General features: G+C 31.5%; 1 protein-coding gene across 10 annotated transcripts in view; it reads right to left on the bottom strand.

Annotated features, from left to right (window-relative positions):
* Positions 1-22,201, bottom strand: part of Bru3 (bruno 3) — a 651,773-nt gene that overhangs the window by 147,127 nt on the left and 482,445 nt on the right. The gene's annotated exons all lie outside the window — the stretch shown is intronic.

The raw sequence follows: 22,201 nt of genomic DNA, 5'->3' as shown, positions 1-22,201 counted from the left end.
ATAGGTTTTTTTTTAAATCACTTTTAGTGTAAATATAATAATATCATTCAATAAACTGATATTATTTTTGTCTTTTCAAATACGTTTATTTTTAAAACAATTTTTAGTCATAAAATTTAGTTTATTTATATTAAACGTTGACTCGTTAAGTGGCTATTAAGTATCGCAAATAAGTCTTTTATTATGATAATTAACAAAATGGAGGTTGTAACAGTTAATTTATTTCTGAAAGATTTTATTTACGGTTTTTTATGTGTATGTTTTTTTGTTATCATTGATAATTTAATAATTTTTGAACACAGCTCGAAAAACCTTTGTTTAAATATATTTATGAATTAACTTTTAAGAATTATTTATTATTAATGGTAAAAAAAAAATATTTCAACGAATCGAATCGAATCATTTACAGACTATATATATATATATGTTTATATATACAGACCAAAGAAGAAATCTAAGGGAAAAAGTTAAAAAGAAAATATACTAACTTAAAGATATACAACGCAATACAAAAAAAAAGTCTTTGTAAGGCTTTCGTAATAGACATTTAAAGTCGTAACAATGACGGAAGAGTAATTTGCAAGTATTAAATTTTTAAGTTAAAATAATTCACAATTTATCGGGGCGCGTTTTGTTTCGATGATTTTTTATGTTTATTAAGGATGCTGATCCATTTGTACGGATTTGTTCGGATAAAAACTCGTAACTGGGATGATCGTTACAAATACAGCGAAACAAAAAGGATGAAATGAAAAATATGGTTTTACGGACTCGAATGATAAAGTTCGAAGCGGTTTCGAGTGGATTTTCCTTTAGATTGCAGATACAGTTGAAAGAGGAAAATAAAAATAGTATTAATATTATATTTACTGTTATGTAATTATTATTTATTTAGTTTTCGTGTAGTTTCATTTGTAGAAATTTTATGTTAATGTTTTAAATAATATTTATTTATAGACTTTTAACGTCACCATCACCCATTTAAAAAAAAGTTACAAAACATTATAATCATTAAAAGCTAGCGACGCAAAATTTGTATGCATGTGTGTACGTATGTAGATAACATATGTATGTGTGTACACGTACATAGATAAGAATGTATTTTTTGCTTTTTTAATTTGATTAAAAATATTTTCACAGATAATAACTATAAGTTAATTTTTAATGTTTATGTTAAAATTGTTATATTAAAAGTGTAACAATGCAAGTTATTTACGCTTTTAAAAGAGAAGCATATAATATAACATAACGACTTCCTTTATAATCTTACCATTATTTATTCATGTGTGTATATTTTATAAATATATAAACGAGAGAACTTTTATGTTGAGATACATAGATTTCTGAGAACATGTCAGAAAATATAAATGTAACACAATCATGTCATTGGTTTCTGTTTTGAAAATATGTGTTAAAGAGCTGGAAATTAAATGTCATCAGAATAAAAATAAATAGAACCTTCGAGAATATCATAGAAGAAAAGTTATCAGCGTACCTCAGACATACCTTTGAAAGACCTTCAGACCAGAAAGACTTCAAAAAGACCTTTCGTTCTTATTAATATTTTAAAATGACGAACCCGTTATTGAATTTGACGTAAATAACGCTCTTAAAACTATAATTATATAGTTCTCTGAAAAGGTTAGCTGTCAATAGCGACATCTAACATTTTACTCCTGACCTTAGCTGTCAATTACGTCAAGTAGACTAAACTTACTTATTCATAGTGATTGGGGTAGAATTTTATATTATACAACGTTGAAAATGATTCATAAAGTATATTATCAGAATGTATCAGCTGTATAATCCTTAGTCATAATATATGAACTCCTAGGCGTTAATTAAGTGAAATGACTATTAATATTGTCGAGAATTGATGAGGTTAGCGTTTTCAACACTGTTACTGTCTAGTTATAACTGCACGAGTTATAGTAAGGATATTTGTTACTCTGTGTAATACCCAAAAAGTTTGTCCCAGAATCCCCTTCAGGAAGTAACAAGGAACGGTCAACATGGGAGCACGTAGTCAGACGTGTTCCGAAACATTGTTTGGAAATATCAGAAACGTTGGTCATTAAATTCAGATTTATACCCAGCCGGGATATCTCTCCCGAGCGACCACGCTAATGACCGGCTAAATTGTGATAATTTCACACTCGAGTCTGCTGTAATGAAAGCGCGACTGAGACGGAGCATGGCGCCGGTTAAGTCCAGTTATGCGTTGCTTATATATTTTTAAATCGTGTTAGTTTATTTTTTTTTAATTATTTAATAGCTGGGCAGACTGGAAAAATTATTGTACATTGCTATTGTAAGAAATATTAGTAATTCCTTACATCTCTAATGACTCAACAACTTTTGCGAACTAAAGTATTATGTTCCTTATGCCTGTCGTTACAAAATATTGCTACTTACTATTTGAATATATGCTGAATGAGTTAATCTACTATGACGGGTTTGTATAAAGAATGACTAATAATTCGTAGTATTGTAGATTGTCAATAGAATATCATAATTGATATAACAGACTTTAATGGTACTTTTATTGGACAATAGTTCTTGGCTTGAGTCTTAGATAATATCCGACCACACGCGTTGGTTAACACATAGAAGATTTTATAAGAGTTGATTTATCATCACAAATAAAATACATGAAAACTGATTGGTAATGTTCCCGATTCAAACTCACTATTCTTGGTTAATATTTATGCTCTAACCACTGTTTTATACTATTATATCGGCTTCGTATGTACATTTGTTATCACTGACTACAGCCTTTTATTAAGGGCTAATAAACAGAGATGACATGATGTTATAATTTAGTAACAATTGGTTAATATATCTTCTAACTATGTATGAATTCATTTATTTGCAAGAATATAATTTTGAGTTTCATTAACGTTTTCAAATGCAGTTATCTCTTAATATACTTAAAAGGAGTAAAATTTAACTAATCTAAATATATAAAATAATACATAAATACAATAAATGACATTCTATTCTATATTAAATTAAGCCTTAGAAATAAAGTCATTCAAATTAATTCGAACTCATTAGTCAACTATGAATTCGATCAAATCGGATCGTACCTGAGTTCTCTTTGGCAGGAGCCGTCTAACTTGGGCAAATCAGGGAAAGCTTAACTGTTTAACTCCACAGTAGGTTTTGGCGTAATCCCTGACGGTCTCATCCTCAATCCCCGTTCCCAAGCCGTGCAGACCTCGTCCGGTCTAATTAGACAACCATCCATTTTATAGTTACAGAATATATATGTAGTAAATAGATGTTAAATAAGTTTTGTAAGGATTAAGCATGATAAACGTTAAATAATACGGTTCTTATTAATCTATTTCGGTATGTTAAGTACTTGGAAAATTTAAATAAAAACGATGCGTAATTATAAATACATATTGATTTTCAATTTAAATATTTCCCGGTATACAAGTGTCATTGAAAATCACTAGTGGATTTAAACAGAAACGCACTCCAAGCGGCTTGAGATAAAATTGGTTCTCTAGGGGAACCTGGTTATTTGGGTTTTTACACTAAAATCTCTGCGATGGTTGTCCTCGACATGGACCGGAGGGGCCGCGGGGTCGTTTTCACGTACGCATCCACTGACCCTCCCGTGCCGTGCTCCGCTTGTAGATTGACGGAGCTCGTCTCTGGGGAAAGAGTGACTTTAACCCTCTTCATCGCACTTCACTTGGGCACGACATGGCTCGATGGTATGGTTTTAGTTGTGATAGTAATTTTTGGGGACAATCAGAAACGAACTGCATATCGATAGACTAAACAAGCGAGAGCTTGCTACTGTTGCTATATTCAGTATCAATAGTAAATAATATTTAAATCGTATTAACGTAAGCAATATAAAAATAAAAATTCTTGCCCAAATATCATAAACAAGTTACAACTTGAGCACATCAATCATCATGACTTTTTGCAAATGGATTTTCAACGCACCACCTGATTGAATGAGGTAGGTAACGCGGTACCTTCCCTGGAGCCCTTCGATCAATCAAAACAACATATTGTTTGGCTGCATGGATAACACAGCATCAGTCCTAACGTAAATTTATGAGGGTACATTATATTATTGATGAATTTCAAGTAACATTAGCAATGTTTGTCGATTTCGCCAAAAAACTTTAGAGGGATTTTCGCGTTTCAGATAGACGTGAATTTGGTTAATATCTATGTTTACACGATTAAATATATTATTAAATAAAATGAAACTTATAATATTCGTATATCCATTGCATATATATATTGCGCAGATGTTATTTATAAAAATGTCATATTTAGTTTTGTTGGAAAAATAATACTCTCTTTCAAATATATGCTTAAATTTGTGCTCTTAATAAGTGATGTGTAACAGTCTATAAATGTCCCACAGCTGGGTTAAGACCTCCTTTTAATACATGTGGCTGAATTTCATTAAAATTAGACACATGCAGGTTTCCTCACGGTGTTTTTCTTCACCGTCGAACAAGAGATGAATTATAAGGCAAAAATTAGGTACATGAAAATTCTGCGGTGTATCCCTGGGTTTGAACCCACAATCATCGGTTAAAATGAGCCATCTCGAATAAAATAAATCATGTAAGAGATATATACACGAAGGCATATAAGTTTGAAAGGAATATAATCCCTTAACAGTTCTATTACGTCGTTGTGATCTTATCTATATTTTTATTTCTTACTTTTAATTTATTCGCTTTCTTGAATTGATAAAAGACGAAATTCTTTTCAATTCTATTAAGCTAGTAGCTTAAAAGCTATTCAAGTCATGTCATTCCACATAAATTCACTTGAAATTGCTTCCATGTAGCTTCAGACTGCTGGAGCGAAAATTTCAATGTTCAGTTGATTCTATTAATTAACGATGCCGTGCTCGCCCCATCGCGCCAACTTTGAATAGCCAATTACATTGATAATTGGAGGTCGCGCAGGTGTCTTGAGGACAAAGACGGATGAGTGTGCGGTGTAAGTGACAAGATAACTTCAAAGTACATAATGCTGCCATTAGAAGGGTTAATAGTTTTTTTTGGTTTTTAGCGATAATCATGATCAAATATTTATTTGAGTAGACTCTTATATGCATTTCGCAATTGCGCAATTTTTTTTAATAAGGTACAATTTTACTGCCAGCTATCTGTTATATTACCCATTTCTCACATCAGGTAAGATGTTATAACCCTTGTGCCTGCGTTTACACTGGCACAGTCATCGTTGTCAGTCAGTCAGTGCTGTTTGGTGGTAGAATATCTGATGAGTGGGTGGTACCTACCCAGGCGGATTTGCACAAAGCCCTATCATCAAGTAAGCTGAGGGTATCCTTAAAAAAACTGCATTTTTAACATAAAAAGGTCTTAGTCGTATATTTTAGTGCCAACGGGTTGAGATTAGTTGCTCTCTTCTCTTTGACTTGAAAATACATAGCTTATCACATAAACTTCAAGCTTATTCTCTGAATATATATAAAATGTTAAGATTTTTTAAATTATATATTATGGTGGTTCAAAAATAAAGTCATCAAACGAAGTCCGCTACCGCGTGTAACTTGCGACGTGTTTGCGAGATCTGTGTTTAGTTATGTTTTGTACAGTATACAGTATGTAATGTTTACTACCATCGGTATCACAATGAAGTTATTACGGCCGACGTAACAAGGGTCGCAAAATTGTTTGTTGAGATATCTGTATTAACCTGCGTCAGAGTAAGGATAGGTACAGTCACGTGCCGTTGAATTTCAAAGCATTGAAGCGAGTGTTATAAGTTTGCTTCATCAGTTTTGACATTTAACAAGAATTAATAATATATTTTAATTGTTTACTAAAATCTGTCAAATTAACTATACATACAATTCATAAACTCTGTAAATAAATTAATTTAATTCAATAATAAGATAGGATTAATTTATAATAAAAAACGAAATTAATTAAAATTTCATCATATACCAAAACTCGTGGACAGTTTAAATTACTATTCCTGCATCGGCTTCAATATACAGCGTTTAATTAATGCCAGCGAATTAATCCGGAGCGGGTGCGTTTTCAGAGCTTGTCATTGTCAGCGTTCGTTAGACGTGGCCTGTCGGTTGCACGGGCCGCTGCAGCCTCAGGGTGTTGCCATGCAGCTTTAGGGAGCGGAGACGTGTTGCAACATCAAATATTTGGCAGGTAAGCTTGGACACTCACAATTGAGATTGCATCAGAAAGTACCTTTAGTCATCTTATATATAAACAGATATAAGTGTACCTGTTTCAAATTAAATGACTTCGATATCACGAAAGTTGCCACGTATTTTTTTTTATAAAGAATAATTTTATGATACAATAGAAATAGTTTATGACTCTATATATAAACAGACAGCGCAAACTCTGCCGCTTTTTGCAATTTGTTTTATATAATTCACGAATGCAATATATCGACTTTTTAGTATATAGTATTTCCTTCAAATTTTGTAGATATTTTTGATATATGGTTGTGTTTTAGCAATGATAATATTTATTCTATTATTAGTGGAATTTGGTGACAACACGCATGGGTTGGTAACATCTAATAAACGGTTGTTATAAATTCAAACAGCATTACTTTGTATTACTTTAATCTAGCTTGAAGTGAGGGTGCGAATGCGAAGGATAAAAGTTTGAATTAAGAACAGAAATATTAATAATAGTATTGAAAATTTTGTTCTACTATTATGATTTCTTTCCGTAGCTAACCCCGTGTCATCGACGAGATTATTATTTTTTGTCGATATCAGGCAAAGGGTATTTCTTGTACATTCCTTTCTGCGTAAATCTTATAGATATTGTAACATTCGTGAAAGGATTAACTGTCAGGGTTTCCCAAGCTAACGTTTGAGAACCAGTTGTAGATTTTTCATATCCAATAAGATACTTCTAAATTTGATGTAGTTAGTTGCGATCTCGAATCTTTAAGATTCAAAATATAACGGGACTCAATGTTTCGACTGCCCTGAGACTAGCCGAGGACAGAGTGGTGTGGAGGAAGCTAGTCGACATATCGGTGAAAGCATTTCAGGTCAAGCACGACCTTCAGTAATGAAGCACACGAAGAAGAATTGGTAGCTTTATATTTTTTACAAGTCGATCCAACAGCCTACTTGAAAGTAATATTTGGTATCATGTCGAATTTAAAAGAGTATTCTATTTTACTTTTCTTTAATGGTAAAATATCTTCCCAAAGTTGGGTATCTATTACATTATGATTTAATAAATGGTTATAATCGTGTACTATCCTCTGATCATCCTCTTACGATAATGAGAGAAAGTAAAATTATGGGGTCGAGTTAGGCAACTAATTTTCCAAGTAATTTTACATTTACCCACATAAAAGTGCTGACATTTTTGCTAATGCGATTTCCATCATTAAGCGGTTATCTGATTAGTGGACCCAAAATTGTGGTCAGGGTGAAGTGAGAGGAGGATAGACATTAAAATGGTGTTAGCCGAGTCGTTAGGCCTAATAAATGTACCAGAAGATAACAGGAACAATATGGTTGTAATTTAGGGCACCTATATTTGATACTTAAAGTATTGTTACGTCATACCTCGTCGTTCGTAATCATTGTTCTTTATTTGAGAATTTTTGAGAATTGTATTAAATTTAAACCTACCAGCGTTCATTATATAGATTCTTGTTCTTTATTTGAGCCGACGTTATTAAACTTTTGAATGATAATTTTTGAGAATTATACTAAATTTAAACATACCACTGTTCAGCATATAGATTCTGAGAAGAACCGGCAAGAAACTCTTTAGTATATTTTTCCATTTCTCATTTTCTTTTTTCCATTTGAAATACGAGTTAGTAAAACACAATTCTATTTATATAAAATGTACTGCATGAAAGTCAATAAGTAGCTCCAATCATTTTTTTATATTTATTTTTTTGTTAATAAATACAAGTAAAAAAACTTAAAAGTAACTTTTTTTTTTAATTAGTCTCTCTCTTTTTATTGGTCTACATTAATAGAATACCGTTAATTATGTCAAAGGCACACAGATTATTCGAAATTAATTTCGTCGTTTTGTATAGCATGTCAAAACTTGTTAAAACACGCTACTCATCTGTTAAAAGTCTGGCCGCATTGTCAATCAAATCAATCGTGTACGCCATTTTGACGTAACATTAAACACGTAGAAGCTAAAAATAGGGTAGCCATAAATTTATTAGACTTAGGATAGATATGATATTTTTTCTTGTAACATAATGACAGCCCCTAAATTATCAGAATCATGGTATTAAATATGAATAATAATTATTTTAGTAAAGCTTTACTAATAAATTTTCTTATAGTTCTCTCATTATTACCAAGTAATACCATGACACCGAGATTGAAACCGATGATATAAAATAAGATTGCACAGATTATATTGCGCTTCTCATGACTCAGTTCTTATGTGGCGGATAAGGAAGTTTATCCACCGTCCGGCAATAGAAAAGTGGGTTGAAAAATCTTCATATCTTTTTTTTTTACTATTGCTGTAATAGTTGTGTCAATCATGATTGTCATGTAAGATTGACATGAAGTCATGATAGTGCATGCACTATTTTAAAGAAAACTGTCTCTGCAGTCGCATCTTAAATATTAAATTTAAAGTGACGTTTTCTAAGATGACATATGAAATATTTGTATCCCTAGTTTCAGTTTCCTTTTGGAGAACACAATGGAAAAGGTGGAAAATATTTCAATGATATAAAGACAACAGAAAAGTTTATAATTAAAACGAGATGTTTATTTGAAGTAAGTTTATGTAAATTTCAAATTATGTAATTATGATTGTTGTAATGTATTTTTTTTGCTTCGTACAGGTAGTAGATAGATAATAAGTATGTTTTGACTACTGTCCATAGTCACTGGCATTGTAAGAAATATGAATGGTTCATTCATGGGTCACCAACATGAATGAAGATGTTATGTTCCTTTTGTCTGTAGTAACACTGATACAGTCACTCTTAAAACCGAAACAGAAATACTAAATCTTGATGTTTAGCGGTAGAATATGTAATATATCAAATATCAGTATATTTTTGTCCTAAATTTAGCAGAGTGAAACATAGTAACCGTAGTTAAAATGCCACGTGAGCCACAGTGTAGCGCGGCTTCATTTAACAGACATAATTAATGATGTAGTGGTTGTATACAATTCTGAAAAGGTCGATTTTGAATCATTTACTAAATATATTATTAAACTAAACATTAATTGATATTAATTGACTTTTTAAGGAGGTTCGTGGTGAACTTTTTATTTTAAAAAGAGATGAACAATTGAGTTCTTAAGCTATTAAATATTAGTGTTTATAAGCAAGGCTTTATTAAAAAATATATATTATTAAAATACAAATATGGTCAATCAGGTTTCAAAACATGACCACCGCTGTTGCATCTTCTTTTCAATACAATTAACATTCTGGTGGTAGTTTTAGATTCAATTAAGTCCTGTAATATGACGGTACAATATTAATTATAAGAATTTATTTTAATACAGTATAATTTTATTTATTTATTTTATATATATTTACATACATCATTTTTAAGGTTAGGTACAAAGTTTATATAAATATAATTACAGCTTTTCTAAAATTTCTTTCTATTAAAATTTAATATATAATCATATTATGAACTCGAAATTGACAAACGTTCTTAATTAACGAATATACTCAATGAGAGCTAATTAAAAAAATAATAATCCTGTAATACAACGAAAAGCAAATTTTCAACAAAGTTATTTAAAAATTTAGTCAAAGGGAATCACGCTTGCCATTATCTGTGTTTATTTATGTATGTATTTCGTAAGGAATTAAGAATATAGAAACTGTCTATACTAATATTATAAATGCAAATGTAACTTTATTTGTCTGTCTGTATGTCTGTTACGCTTTCACTGCTATACCACTGAACCAAATTTGATGAAATTTTCTGTGAAGCAAGTTTGAGCCCCAAGAAAGGACAAAGATTTTTTTATACCCAAATCTCAAAACCAGGGTGGAGCCGCGAATAAAAATAGTTTCTAAATATAACAAAAACACGTATTTTATTTTCAAATTTATTAGAAACAGTTAAACAAATAATACTCTAATCGCAAAGGACAGTTAATTTATTCTGAAACCGTAATAAACACGGTGATAAGAAATTAACTCACCCAATTCCAATCTCGTGGAATCGAAACAGCGGTATTTAAATAAACAGAACAAACTAGAAGGAACAAAAATAAATTATTACATCGCTTTGTCTCCAACGAGCCTCAAACTTTTAATTGTTTACAATAAAAACTTTTGTTATCATATACGACCACTGTTTTTCCTGTTACGTTCAACGCATTCGCTTTACAACAATGTGAATTAAATTTACGTTTTTAATGTGAATTATTACTGCTTAGATAAGCCAGTGGTTAAAAAACATGAATAGGAACTGAAGATAGAGAGTTCAATCCGGGGATACAGTTGAATTATTGTGTGCTCAGTTTGTGTTTGTTTATATTATTTATATGTAAATATATTGTTATTATTTAGTCAACTTATATAAGTAATATTATTTCACTTTATTCAAATGTTTACACATAAAATATTTAATGTTTATTATTCCAACATCCAGGAAAATCCAGCTTCGTATTCGTGGTAAACCGAAAACAAAATTCCATTTAAAAAAATAATCTCGCATATTTTCAAGTTTTCGGAAATAATTACATTTTTACTATTATAACAGAAAATGGATTCGCTTCGGAGCATAGTCGATGCTTTCTTAATTAAAATTTCCTCGAAGTAAACCTCTGAACAATTACAGCAACAAATAAAGTGATTAAACTTTAAAACAGGACGTTGATAGGAATCGGACGGCAGTCATTAAACGATCAATGACGCGATCTAATCGGTCCGGGGTTCGATCACGGCTGGAACGCTCCACACTCGGGTTAACTGAAGTTTTCATTATTAATTTAATAGCACCTATAACGATGGCTTTATATATTCTTGGTGTATTTGATGAAGGCTAAAGTAATCGACGGATCAAAAGGCGAATCTAAATTTAAGGTCAATATTAAAAAGGAAGAAGAAAATGCTTGCAACGATAAGACCTTATTCCACTGAGCTTTTCACCGCAGGCCACCCTCATTGGGACATCTTGCAGAATTTCATCAATTTCAAATTACGGATGAATCTTTAAAATAATATTTTTTTACGTTCGGTAAACAATAAACATACAAAAATGCTTCCATAAACAGTATCCGTAATGGTGCAATATATATGAAATGGTGCTAAGGCACCAAAGTGTGTCCCTGTTCAATAATATTTGCATATTTAGTATGATTTGATGGCTTCATTATGACAATATCATAAGTAAATGTGTTATAATAAATATAATATAACGCTGGGGATATTAAAATATACCTGCCTGTGAATATCCCACAGCTGGTCTTAAAGTTCTTCTCTTGAGGGTATTTCAAAGGATGTTATCACGATGTTTATATTGACAATCGAGCACGAAATGATTTATAAACATAAATTAATCTCAGTGATACCTCTTTGGGTTCGAACCTGCAGTTCACGGTTACGGTTTAACAACTTCACACGACCAGCGTTAGTAACTAAATGGATATTACATTTTATCAAACCGAAACAACAATACCACGAAGTTTTGTTGAGCGGAAGAATTATAAGGCTTGCGGAAAGTCCTACTACGGAGTGAAAGTCAAAAATTTACAAGAAAAACATTTCTTAGTTAGAGAGAGAGACATATACTTCAAATATTTTAGCTACTATGTTCCTAATGAACTTGAGGGTATCAGTATCGAAATGTCAAATATTTTCCAGTAGGTCTTGTTATTTATTAACAACGGCCGAAGTTGTCCGTCGTTCTGGAAATCAATCGACTTATTGTTTTAAAGTTGAATTTTACTTTAAGATTTTTCCATGGATGATACATTATTAATAAAAATACCGTAGCAAGTTTTCAAAAAGTATTCGAGTTAAATATCTTTAAATATATACGCCAACAGCAACCTACCTACCACTAAGTGGTACCTACCAGTAATATGCACCTACTGTGCCTAAGCACATATACCGAAACGATATATATATCTTTACAGCTAAGAACAGGATGATTTATAAAACTATATCTCCTTTTTTGTAGGTTTCTATTATACCATTGATTTATTAAAATTAGTTTAATATATGCACATCTAATTTTGTTAATAAATATACCTTCTGATATTGCATTAAGTGAGGTTTTAATCCGTCATGTTCTATCTATATCAATAAGTTCTAGCCACCGGCTCATCTCCGCAACAGCAGCAGATAAATACACTTTAAACTCTATGTTACTTATAACGAAAGTGCTAGTTACAACCAACAATACAACAAAGACGAATTAACACTTAGTTTGGGCTTATTAAAACAACAAACGAAATAAAATCTGATCAAATTATAATTAATTCAAGTACGCCCTCGCAATCATTATGAATCCTTATTTTACAATATTAATTTAATTGTAAAGCTTCTAGTTTAGATTGTAGATTATTTCCATCAATTAAATTACTTACATATGTATAATGATTAAATGCAAATAAATATATCTTGCATGAAAATCAATAAACAATAACGAAAATCAATTACAAATAATTTAATTTATACTGATTTAATTATACAAGATATTAAAATATTATATAGAAAATGCACTTCATATTTCATATAGAAAATTTATACCTATTCACATAAACAATATACCAACTAGCCATAGAAACTTTTCAGAAACTTTGAAACAAGCGAGGTTTAATATATTTGACGATATAAGATTTATGCTTCGAATATCTGATGCCTTACAAAGTCTTAAAACTTGATCTGCCCGACATTAGGTTATTAAAGTCTTCGTCAGTCTTCAACTTACAACCTTGTGACGTCGCGAGGCATAACACTCTGGATTTATCGACGCCATTAACATGGAAATAATAATTTTATATTTTATCGTCTATAAAACCGTTTGATATCTGCCAGTTTGATAAATAATTCAATTTCGACCGATATTCAGTATTATTGCTTCTGGGACATACGCTATTGAAATATTTTAGAACATTTGATATCTTGATGGAAAATATTGTGAGGTAACACTGCACGTTGTGATGAAATACTGCCAAAGTACTTAATTAAGTAGTACAGAGGAATAAACTTCAAACCTTCTCAGGAAGAAAGATGTCATTCGATCAGCGCTAGAATATTTGCTGGCTACTATCTGACTACTGATATAAAATTAATTAAACATTAAGTTTCTATGATTAAATAGAGTCCGATTTAATTCTATTACGAATGGGATTAAATATCAAACGTTAACTATAATTAATAGCTTCATTTCAGCCAACATACCTGATCCCTTTGTTCATTTACTCATTGATTTGCGTACAAACAAATATTTTACATTCTAACAACAACCACATATTAGGCATTGAAAATGCACGAAATTTGATTCGGAAATATAATAGACGAATAAAGTTCCGACAATATTTTATTCATTGGATATGTTACATAAAATAAATGTCTATAAATCGTAACAGAACGCGTAAGAAATCATTCTGACAAATATCTCGGTAACAACATAACAATAATTTTCCAATAAACACTTCCCGCAAATAAATGAACCATTTCCTTAAATGACATACACGCTGAGGCGCAAAAAGTCTTAGCAACAAAAACATTACACAAAGACGGAGACTTGTAAAAACGCTCAACATCCGTGAGTTGCAGAAATAACTCAGACGAACGAAGGATTGGAGTTTCGTGAGACCACACCATCAGGCGGCGCTGGTAGCCATAATTTATTAACTCTTCATAAGTGCTAAAGTGTGTACATTCATAAGTCCAGCGGAACGTGTGTTGGCTTGGCGTATAAATAATTCAGTGTATCAGGGTGCCGAGAACGCTCCCTCTTGAGTATTCGATTGTACGTCTTTTACTTGTGCGGGAAATAAAGTTAATAATAATGGCGGACGGGGAATTGCTCAGTATCATTTCGACTGTCTATTCGGTTGTAACATAAAATAACATACACTTTGCTCCGACCATAAAGTTGAATATAATTTTGTGTCATGGGAATTGAGAACGTGTACAATCTTTAAAAGAAACGGAGAGGAGTATTTTATTTTGTGTAACGATTTATTATATTTCTCGAAATATTACTTCTGTACGAATAGTTACAAAGTCAATAACGAATTTATATTTACGTGTTATCGGAGAACGTCGTTTTTAGCTTAAAACAGATGCCGCTCGATGTATTTAATTTAACTTTCTGATCTTTAGACGACAAAAATAAAACAGGTACCTCATTTCCTTTTTTAATTAAAAAAGTCTCGTCATTTTGCTGTTAAAATTCAATAGCTATAGATTAATAATAAATAAAATATCAGCATCTATCGATTCTTGATCAATTTATGCTCATTATTAGGTAATCTAAGAGAAATAATTAATTTGAGATTCTATTTTGTTACCGTCGTCACAAAAAAAAAAAATTTAAGGTGTACTAAAAACTCATAGAAATATCCCAACTAAGGAGAATTAAGAACCTAAAGTAATTGAATTACAAACGGATCCCCTCTAAGCTATTTACGAGTGGATAATAAGCGTACCAGTTGGGACTAGCAAATAAAATTATAATTGGGCCATAATATGTGGAACACGGGATTACAGACTCACGACGGCAATGCATTGCTTTTTCACAAACCCTTTTCGGATATAACCAAAATTATCGGGCCCCTGAAATATGTATTATTACCTACTAAAATTCGACCTTTTCAACATTCGTCGGAGTAAGCAAAGTATTTTCGAGGATATAAATATTCAAATTATATTATTGAATTTTTATATCATGGAAGCCGATATTTCTATTCAATCAAAGTTTTTGCTTTCTTAAACTACAGATCGTTCGACTAATGTTGTTTTGAACTTAAGAACAAGTTTTTTTTTTTAAATGTTTAAATTGAGAATCTTGTATCATAAAACACTTAATAATATAATTAGTTGCAACAATTTTTATACAAAATATTATATATTTTAATCTTTGTTTTTTCATTGAATCAATGTGCTATAGATTTCATTAATATATTCCAAATCGGGGAAACAAAATTCCACAAACAAACAAGGCTAGAAAGAGTACGTGCATTAACTTTGTTGAGCGTACGCTTCCAAATCCAGGACTATGACAAAAGGTCCCTGTCCCCTGGGAATACTGAGAAATGCATTGTTGGAAAACAAACGAGTCGCTGGTACTATCCCATCCCAAACTTTTATATTTGAAGTTCGGACTCAGTTTCGACATCGCCGGGTTATTTTGTCGCGCTGGCCACCTCCAAGTTTTCCGCAGAAGCGTCAACACTCGGTGTCACCTTTCCTTTAGAAGTTACTTTAAAATATTTACGACTGAAACTTTACCAGTATAAGAAAATTTCGACGAGTGGAGTCCTACGGCAAATTTATAGTTTTCTGATAGAGAGCACAAGGAACTTTCGTATAAGAGATAACATATCTTTCTCCTCTGTCATTTTGTGATTTATTTGTATTTGAAATTATTTCAGATGTTTCGAGAGGCCGAGGTTGTCTTGTTTTGTTCTATCTTTATTATTTTGTTCAATGTTAGTTACATTTCTTTGTATTATTTTTTATTAATGTTTTATATTTAATTGCTGCCTGTGGTGTGTATGGTGTAAGGCTTTGTGTAGGCCCGATTAAGGTACCACTAACTCACCGTTTACGCTATAGCAAAAAATACCTATTTCGTGTTATTGTGCTCCAATTCCAATATTGAGTGGACATCTTCACATTCATAATCTAGTATATTGAATGTCTCTAAAAATCTTTATACTTCTAACTCTGCCAGTATCTATGCGTTAAGGTGCTCACCACCATCTATTCGTCTCTCGTAATGTAAACTTTAAAATTAAACGCACAACTATTGTTTGCGTCTCTTGTATGGAAAATATTTAATATATCTTTGAGCAAATAAATATTTTATGATAATATTTTACTTTCAGAATAAATTAAACGTACTCGTACCTAGCTACGAATTTCATAATGATATTCAATTTGGTTTAAGCTTTGCATATCTTTCATAAAATTAAATATAACTTTAGAGAGTTCGCCTATTGAATAACCAATCGATTATGAATTTTGATAAAATATTTCGTAATTAAATCTCAGTTCATTTCAATAATCATTTAAAATTTGAGGCTAATTATTAGTTGTAAATTATTTACATTGAGATTGTTTGGTTCATTTTTTTTATTTTTTGACCGAAGTCCTTTTAAAATAATAAACAAATATTGGATAACATCACATACATTACTCTGATCCCAATGTTAGTAGTTAAAGCATTTGTGTTATGGAAAATCAGAAGTAACGACGGTACCACAAACATCCAGACCCAAGACAACATAGAATACTAATGAACTTTTTCTACATCGACTGGGCCGGGAATCGAAGCCGGGGGCCTCAGGTTGGCGTACCCATGAAAACCGGTGTACGCACTACTCGACCACGGATGGTTTTTAGGCAAGCATTCAAATTTTAAGGTCTACTTTTCGTGAAATCTTCGCGCGTTCTACTTAAATGACAATACTCACGCAAACAGCTTTTACTTAATGACATAAACTGATTTATACATACTTTATTTAACTGTTTATTCATTATAAATAAAAAGTAATAAGACTCAGACTTGATTAAGAAATCATTTCTTTTATTCTTATGCCATATGATAATGCAATAGAGATAATTGTATTTGGGATGTATCTTGTTATGTCACGACGATCTTATATGACGTTAGCAGGCAATAGGCGTATCAGAGACTGTCAACGCTTAACCACAACATCCCATTAAGATGGAATACATACAAACATACATATCTATACATGAAGATTATTAGTATATGGTCAATCTGACGGAAATCTAACTACATATTCGTAGCTATAATTACGTCGTGATATTAGTAACGTTACTAATATCAGAGACAAAATTTGTGTTATCAAATGCACTAAGATGATATGAAATTTTCGTTATCTCTTAGAGAATTTCGTGAGGTATTTTTAATATATAACGTGTTCATTATTATTGTTATACACAGTGGTACTACTGTTAAATGTGTTATGACTAACAATTTATTTTTATAAATTGTTTACGACTTAGACAGACAAAATTATATATGTCGGCGCATCCGCCTCTTATCACGTGATCTGTCAAACATCAATATACATAACTAACACCGAGGACTGGAGGGGCGGCCATGGGGTGAAAAGGGACAGTGAGTTTTGTTTCGTCGCAAAGTGCGCACGCATTCACGTGCTCGGTGGACGTTATGTTCTGATTCAAAGTTACCTATAATTATTATAAGATTGTGTAAATTAAATTGTGGTACTGTCTCCTTACCCGATAATCCACGCCTACTCGAAGATGACCGACAATTACGATGATGCTGAAAAGGCTTTATATAGATTAATTGTATATAAATATTTGTATTAAAAATAACAAATTATATTTAAATCGTTTTATCAATTTTGAATAAATTTCGACATTTTCTGCAATTTTTAAACTTGTAAGACGCATATTGTACAATTTTATTTTATTATTTAATTTTTAATAAATATACAGTCTTAATCTCGTAAGATGGTACTAACATGGTAGGGGAATATATTATGTCATTATTTAACGAAAATACGAATGAAGTTGCAAGCACACCGTAGGCAAGTATAGTCCAAGAGGCAAACGGTCCACAATTGTCTAAAACTACATTTTCTTAGTCAACGAACGATGAAGTAGATTATCGTAATCATTTAAAATCAACAAATCTATACAAACAAACAGCTTAAATTGTCATTCTGAAATGAAAATAAATATTTCAAGAGCAAACATATAATCTAATTTACTTAACTCCTGTTAATGTTGCTCAAAACTTTATTTGATTAAGCAAATACTCTTCGAATTGAAAGGCTCAAACTTTGGCTTCAAATTTTGTCTGTAAATATTAAGTAAATAAATACATTATCATTCTGAGAATATAATTCGCACGTACATTTTAGATATCAGGTACATCACCGATGGCTTTTCTTTCCAAAGCAGATGAGCATGAAATTTGCGTTTTTTGGAAACTTATATTCTTACCAAGAGTAAGAAAATTTATTTACCTATCTTTGCAGCGTGAGGCTTAGTGGAGATCGCTTAAATCATTGCGTCAACGCGCATTTCCTTGATGCTCTCATGGACAATGAAACAAAAGAATGGGATCTGCTATCGGAAATGTGTGGTGACAACTAAATGGCAAACCACATTCTATGAGAAAGGACGAAGTCAATTTATTAGTCGAGCACCCTTCGCGATCTGTCTGACAGGGTAGCACATAAAACAAGAGGGAATTTTATCATTTGAAAAATGGTATTGAATTATTTGAATTTACACAAAGTTACATCATTCTTGAAGCAGGGTGTTAATATTCTATAAGTTTCCGTATTTTTATTTACCTATAACTAAATTTTAAAATAATGTTTTTTTTTTTAATAATTAAATCTTATTATACTGTACAGGTTTATGTAATTGATAGAAGAGCTAAATTTAAAGAGTTAGTAGTCGTTGATTTGCATACAAGATAACTAAATGTAATTATATTATATTAATATTAAATGTAAATTTTTTTGATTGACTGAAATGAAACTACTAAGGTTCTTGTCGATTCTTCTCGAAAGAATCAACATTCTGAACCAGCGGTAGCTTTAAATTGAAATTATAATAATCATTTCAACCTACTAAGTAAATGTATATAAAAGTTCTTGTAATTAATGAAAAGGTAAGAACAATCCGGAAAAGTACTACTTAATTCTTTAGCTCAATGGTGTAGAAAATATAATTAGGAAACCTGCATATGTTAAAAGAAATTCACCACCAACTCTCATTCAAAAAGTGTTTTGGAAAAGCTCTGCATTTTCCTCAACATCAGAGGAGACAACGATCGTTCTACATTGAACGTTAATTTACTTTTTATACAGCAAAAACTAAAAACTAAATAAGAACACATTTTTTTTTACACACTTAGACGAAAGTAATTTTAATGGCCGAGCCACAAGATGAATTATAAATACAAATTACATCTCAGTGTACCAATTTTACCATTTCAGATAATTTAAATAACTAGATTATATTATGATTATTTTGTTCGAAAAAAATATATTTATAAAAATACTTGTGATAGTTAATTTAAAGTAAAAGTTTATTTTACTAACATCTTTCAATGTGTGCGGAATGACAAATCAGCTAAGCCTTTGTGTGTCTTTAACGAATCGACCAAACAGTAATATCCGATGTAAATTGAAAATATCTTTTAAATATGATTTAAATAATCATTCGAACACGAATGCCTCAAAAAGTTGGGGATCAAAACAAAATTAATGTTAATGTGAAAGGCATTTCACTCTTTAAATCAATACGGTAATATTCGTAACAACGAAATATGAATAAATCAAAGACTATCAATACAAATGATTTTATAACGACAACTATTTCTTTGTTGCGTGTCTGGTGTCATTACGTACGTAGCACTTAAAAAACGTTCGGTAATTACTGTTGTAAACATGTTGTAAATGTTAAAGTTAAAAATGAGACGTAATATATCTGATTGTGTCACAACTATGCCATCCACTAATACTATAAAATGAGCAAGTGAATTTGTTTATTGGTTCTAGTCTCACGTGTTTACTAATGTAATTCTTATCAGCATGAAATTTTCCATACACATTGTCTGGTGTACAGAACAAAGGGTGCCTAGAATTGGACTCATGCGTGTGCAGGCGAAGCTAAGACGCTACTTTTTATTCGTATTACGTCATTGGCTACGCTAGAATTAAATAGTCAGAGTGAGAAAGAGACAGAGAGAGAGGAAGAGAGAGAGAGGAGGAGAGAGGATTGTAATATTTTTATAAGAAATTGTTATTTATATTATACTACATAATAAATAGCTTTTTATTAGGGTTATTCCCCGTACATTGTCACTTACATTTTCTAATATTATCTATCTTTTATTCATCAGTCTCAATTAATATTTCTTTGTTGCGAGTGCTGAAAGAAATTTCGTTTCTTAAAATAAATCGTTAAAACGGAATTGATGTAATATAGAATGAAATATTGATTTAAAAATTTAAAGCCGTTCTGGGTTCAAATAATTTCATTCCGTTGAAATGATTGATCATACCCAATTTGCTGTTTACGTTCCATTCAGTAATTAGCTTCAAAGAGAATCTGATTGATTAAACGATCCTTTTTTGTAAACCTCAAAGAAGGCCTTTATTTGAACTACATATATTATTGGGAAAAGGGTTAGAATTTTAATGAGTTTTTATTGAATAAATACGGATATAAAATACATTCAAATTAAAAAGATTTACGCAAGTAAACGTTTTAAATTTTTAAGGTATTAATTTTCAGAAAGGGCTTGCAATATGGCAATGTGTATGAAGATTGTTTATCATCATAAAACGGTTCATTATTTTCTAACAGACCAATGGAAAAGACATCCTCAAGAGATTAATACTCTGCTATTTCATTTCAAACAAAAGTATCATCGAATCGAAAAGTATTGACACCATTAGCATTTTTTATGTTTTCGTTAATTCAATACATAATATATATATTTTTATTGTATAGGTCGGTGGACGAGAAAATGGACCACCTGATGGTAAGCGGTCCCCACCGCCCATAGACAATGGTCATGTAAGAAATATTAACCATTCCTTACATCGCCAATGCGCCATCAATCTTGTGAACTAAAATGTTATATCTCTTGTACCTGTAACACTGGCTCGCTCACCCTTCGAAGCGGATTACAACAATACTGAGTACTGCTGTTTGGCTGTAGAAAGATTAGTGGGCAGTACCTACCCAGGCGGGCTTGCACAGAGCCCTACCACCAAATAAAACTTTAATAAAATATTATTATTTTTAATTTGGAATCTAATACGATGTATCTGAGTATTGCATTTGAGTACAAACCAAACGTTATTCAAAATCCCTGGCACCCAATTCAGCACCAATATTCATTAAGATCAAGTGTTGAATTTAAATAACTATTTAGCAAGGCAATAATGGCTCAACATTCTCGCAGAAGCTGTAACAATATGCGTAAATATAGCACGCTAAACTGGTCCCTGTTGGTATGACAATAGCTGTCAATATGGCATCCAGAAATTCGACTCTTCCCGCTACTATCTTAGTTGTTCGTGCAGATGGTGATAGCTTGCAGCAATTTAATAACCATGCCTAGTTGAATACGGAGTTGGCACAAAAGCGATTAGGTCACGATCACATTGACGTAACGTTAGTGCGATTTTCTTATTCAATACCATTTCTTTATTCGCGTCGAATATCTCGAAGAACACGCCTTTCTTCTTCTAGTATTTTAATTATGTTCACGACGTCACTCGAATTGCAATTTCTTTCAGTTTAGTTATATGGATAGTGTTCGATTACCAAATTATGATTTAGAATTTGAGTTGAAATTTAATTAAAATATTTTTCAAAATATGAATATAGTTATAGCTGATATTATTTTTTGTTTAATTAAACTAGGATGAAATGTAATCTGTTAAGATTGGACTTACTTAAAAGGTACATATTAGTATTATTCGAAGTTTTATCAATGAATAAAATCTACGTTTGTTTGTGTTGTCTCTGAGGAATACGGCCTTGGCAACTGAACCGCCCACTTCCGTGTCGCAACCACAGTAATTCGCTTCCTATCCTGTTTCAATACGTGCCGACCACTTTACTTCACACTTCGAACAAGAAATTTATGAGGCTACTTAATAACGTAAAAATATGTGGAGATAACAATCTTACATTATTGTATTTGAAAATGTCTCAGCTTGTAAGTGGGTAAAAGTCTATTCTCCTTTTCGAGGAGAAGACTTGGAGTTTATTCCACTAAGCTGCTCCATTGTGGGTCAGTGGATACAGATATGACAAAATATCAGGTATTTTTCTGTCCGCCGAGCATGAGACAGTGCTTGAAAATTCCGATTTAAACCCGCAATATTCGGTTAATATTCACGTGATCTAACGATTGAACCATCTCGGCTTGTCGTATTAGTTTCGTGAGTGTATATATTTTTTGAAATTATTTAGATATGACATAGTTGACATAAACATAGCTAAC

The sequence above is a fragment of the Vanessa tameamea genome, chromosome 10 (genome assembly GCF_037043105.1).
Source record: "Vanessa tameamea isolate UH-Manoa-2023 chromosome 10, ilVanTame1 primary haplotype, whole genome shotgun sequence".
Taxonomy (NCBI): domain Eukaryota; kingdom Metazoa; phylum Arthropoda; class Insecta; order Lepidoptera; family Nymphalidae; genus Vanessa; species Vanessa tameamea.
The sequence above is the reverse complement of the archived record's forward strand: the minus strand, read 5'-3'. Positions and strand labels throughout refer to the sequence as shown.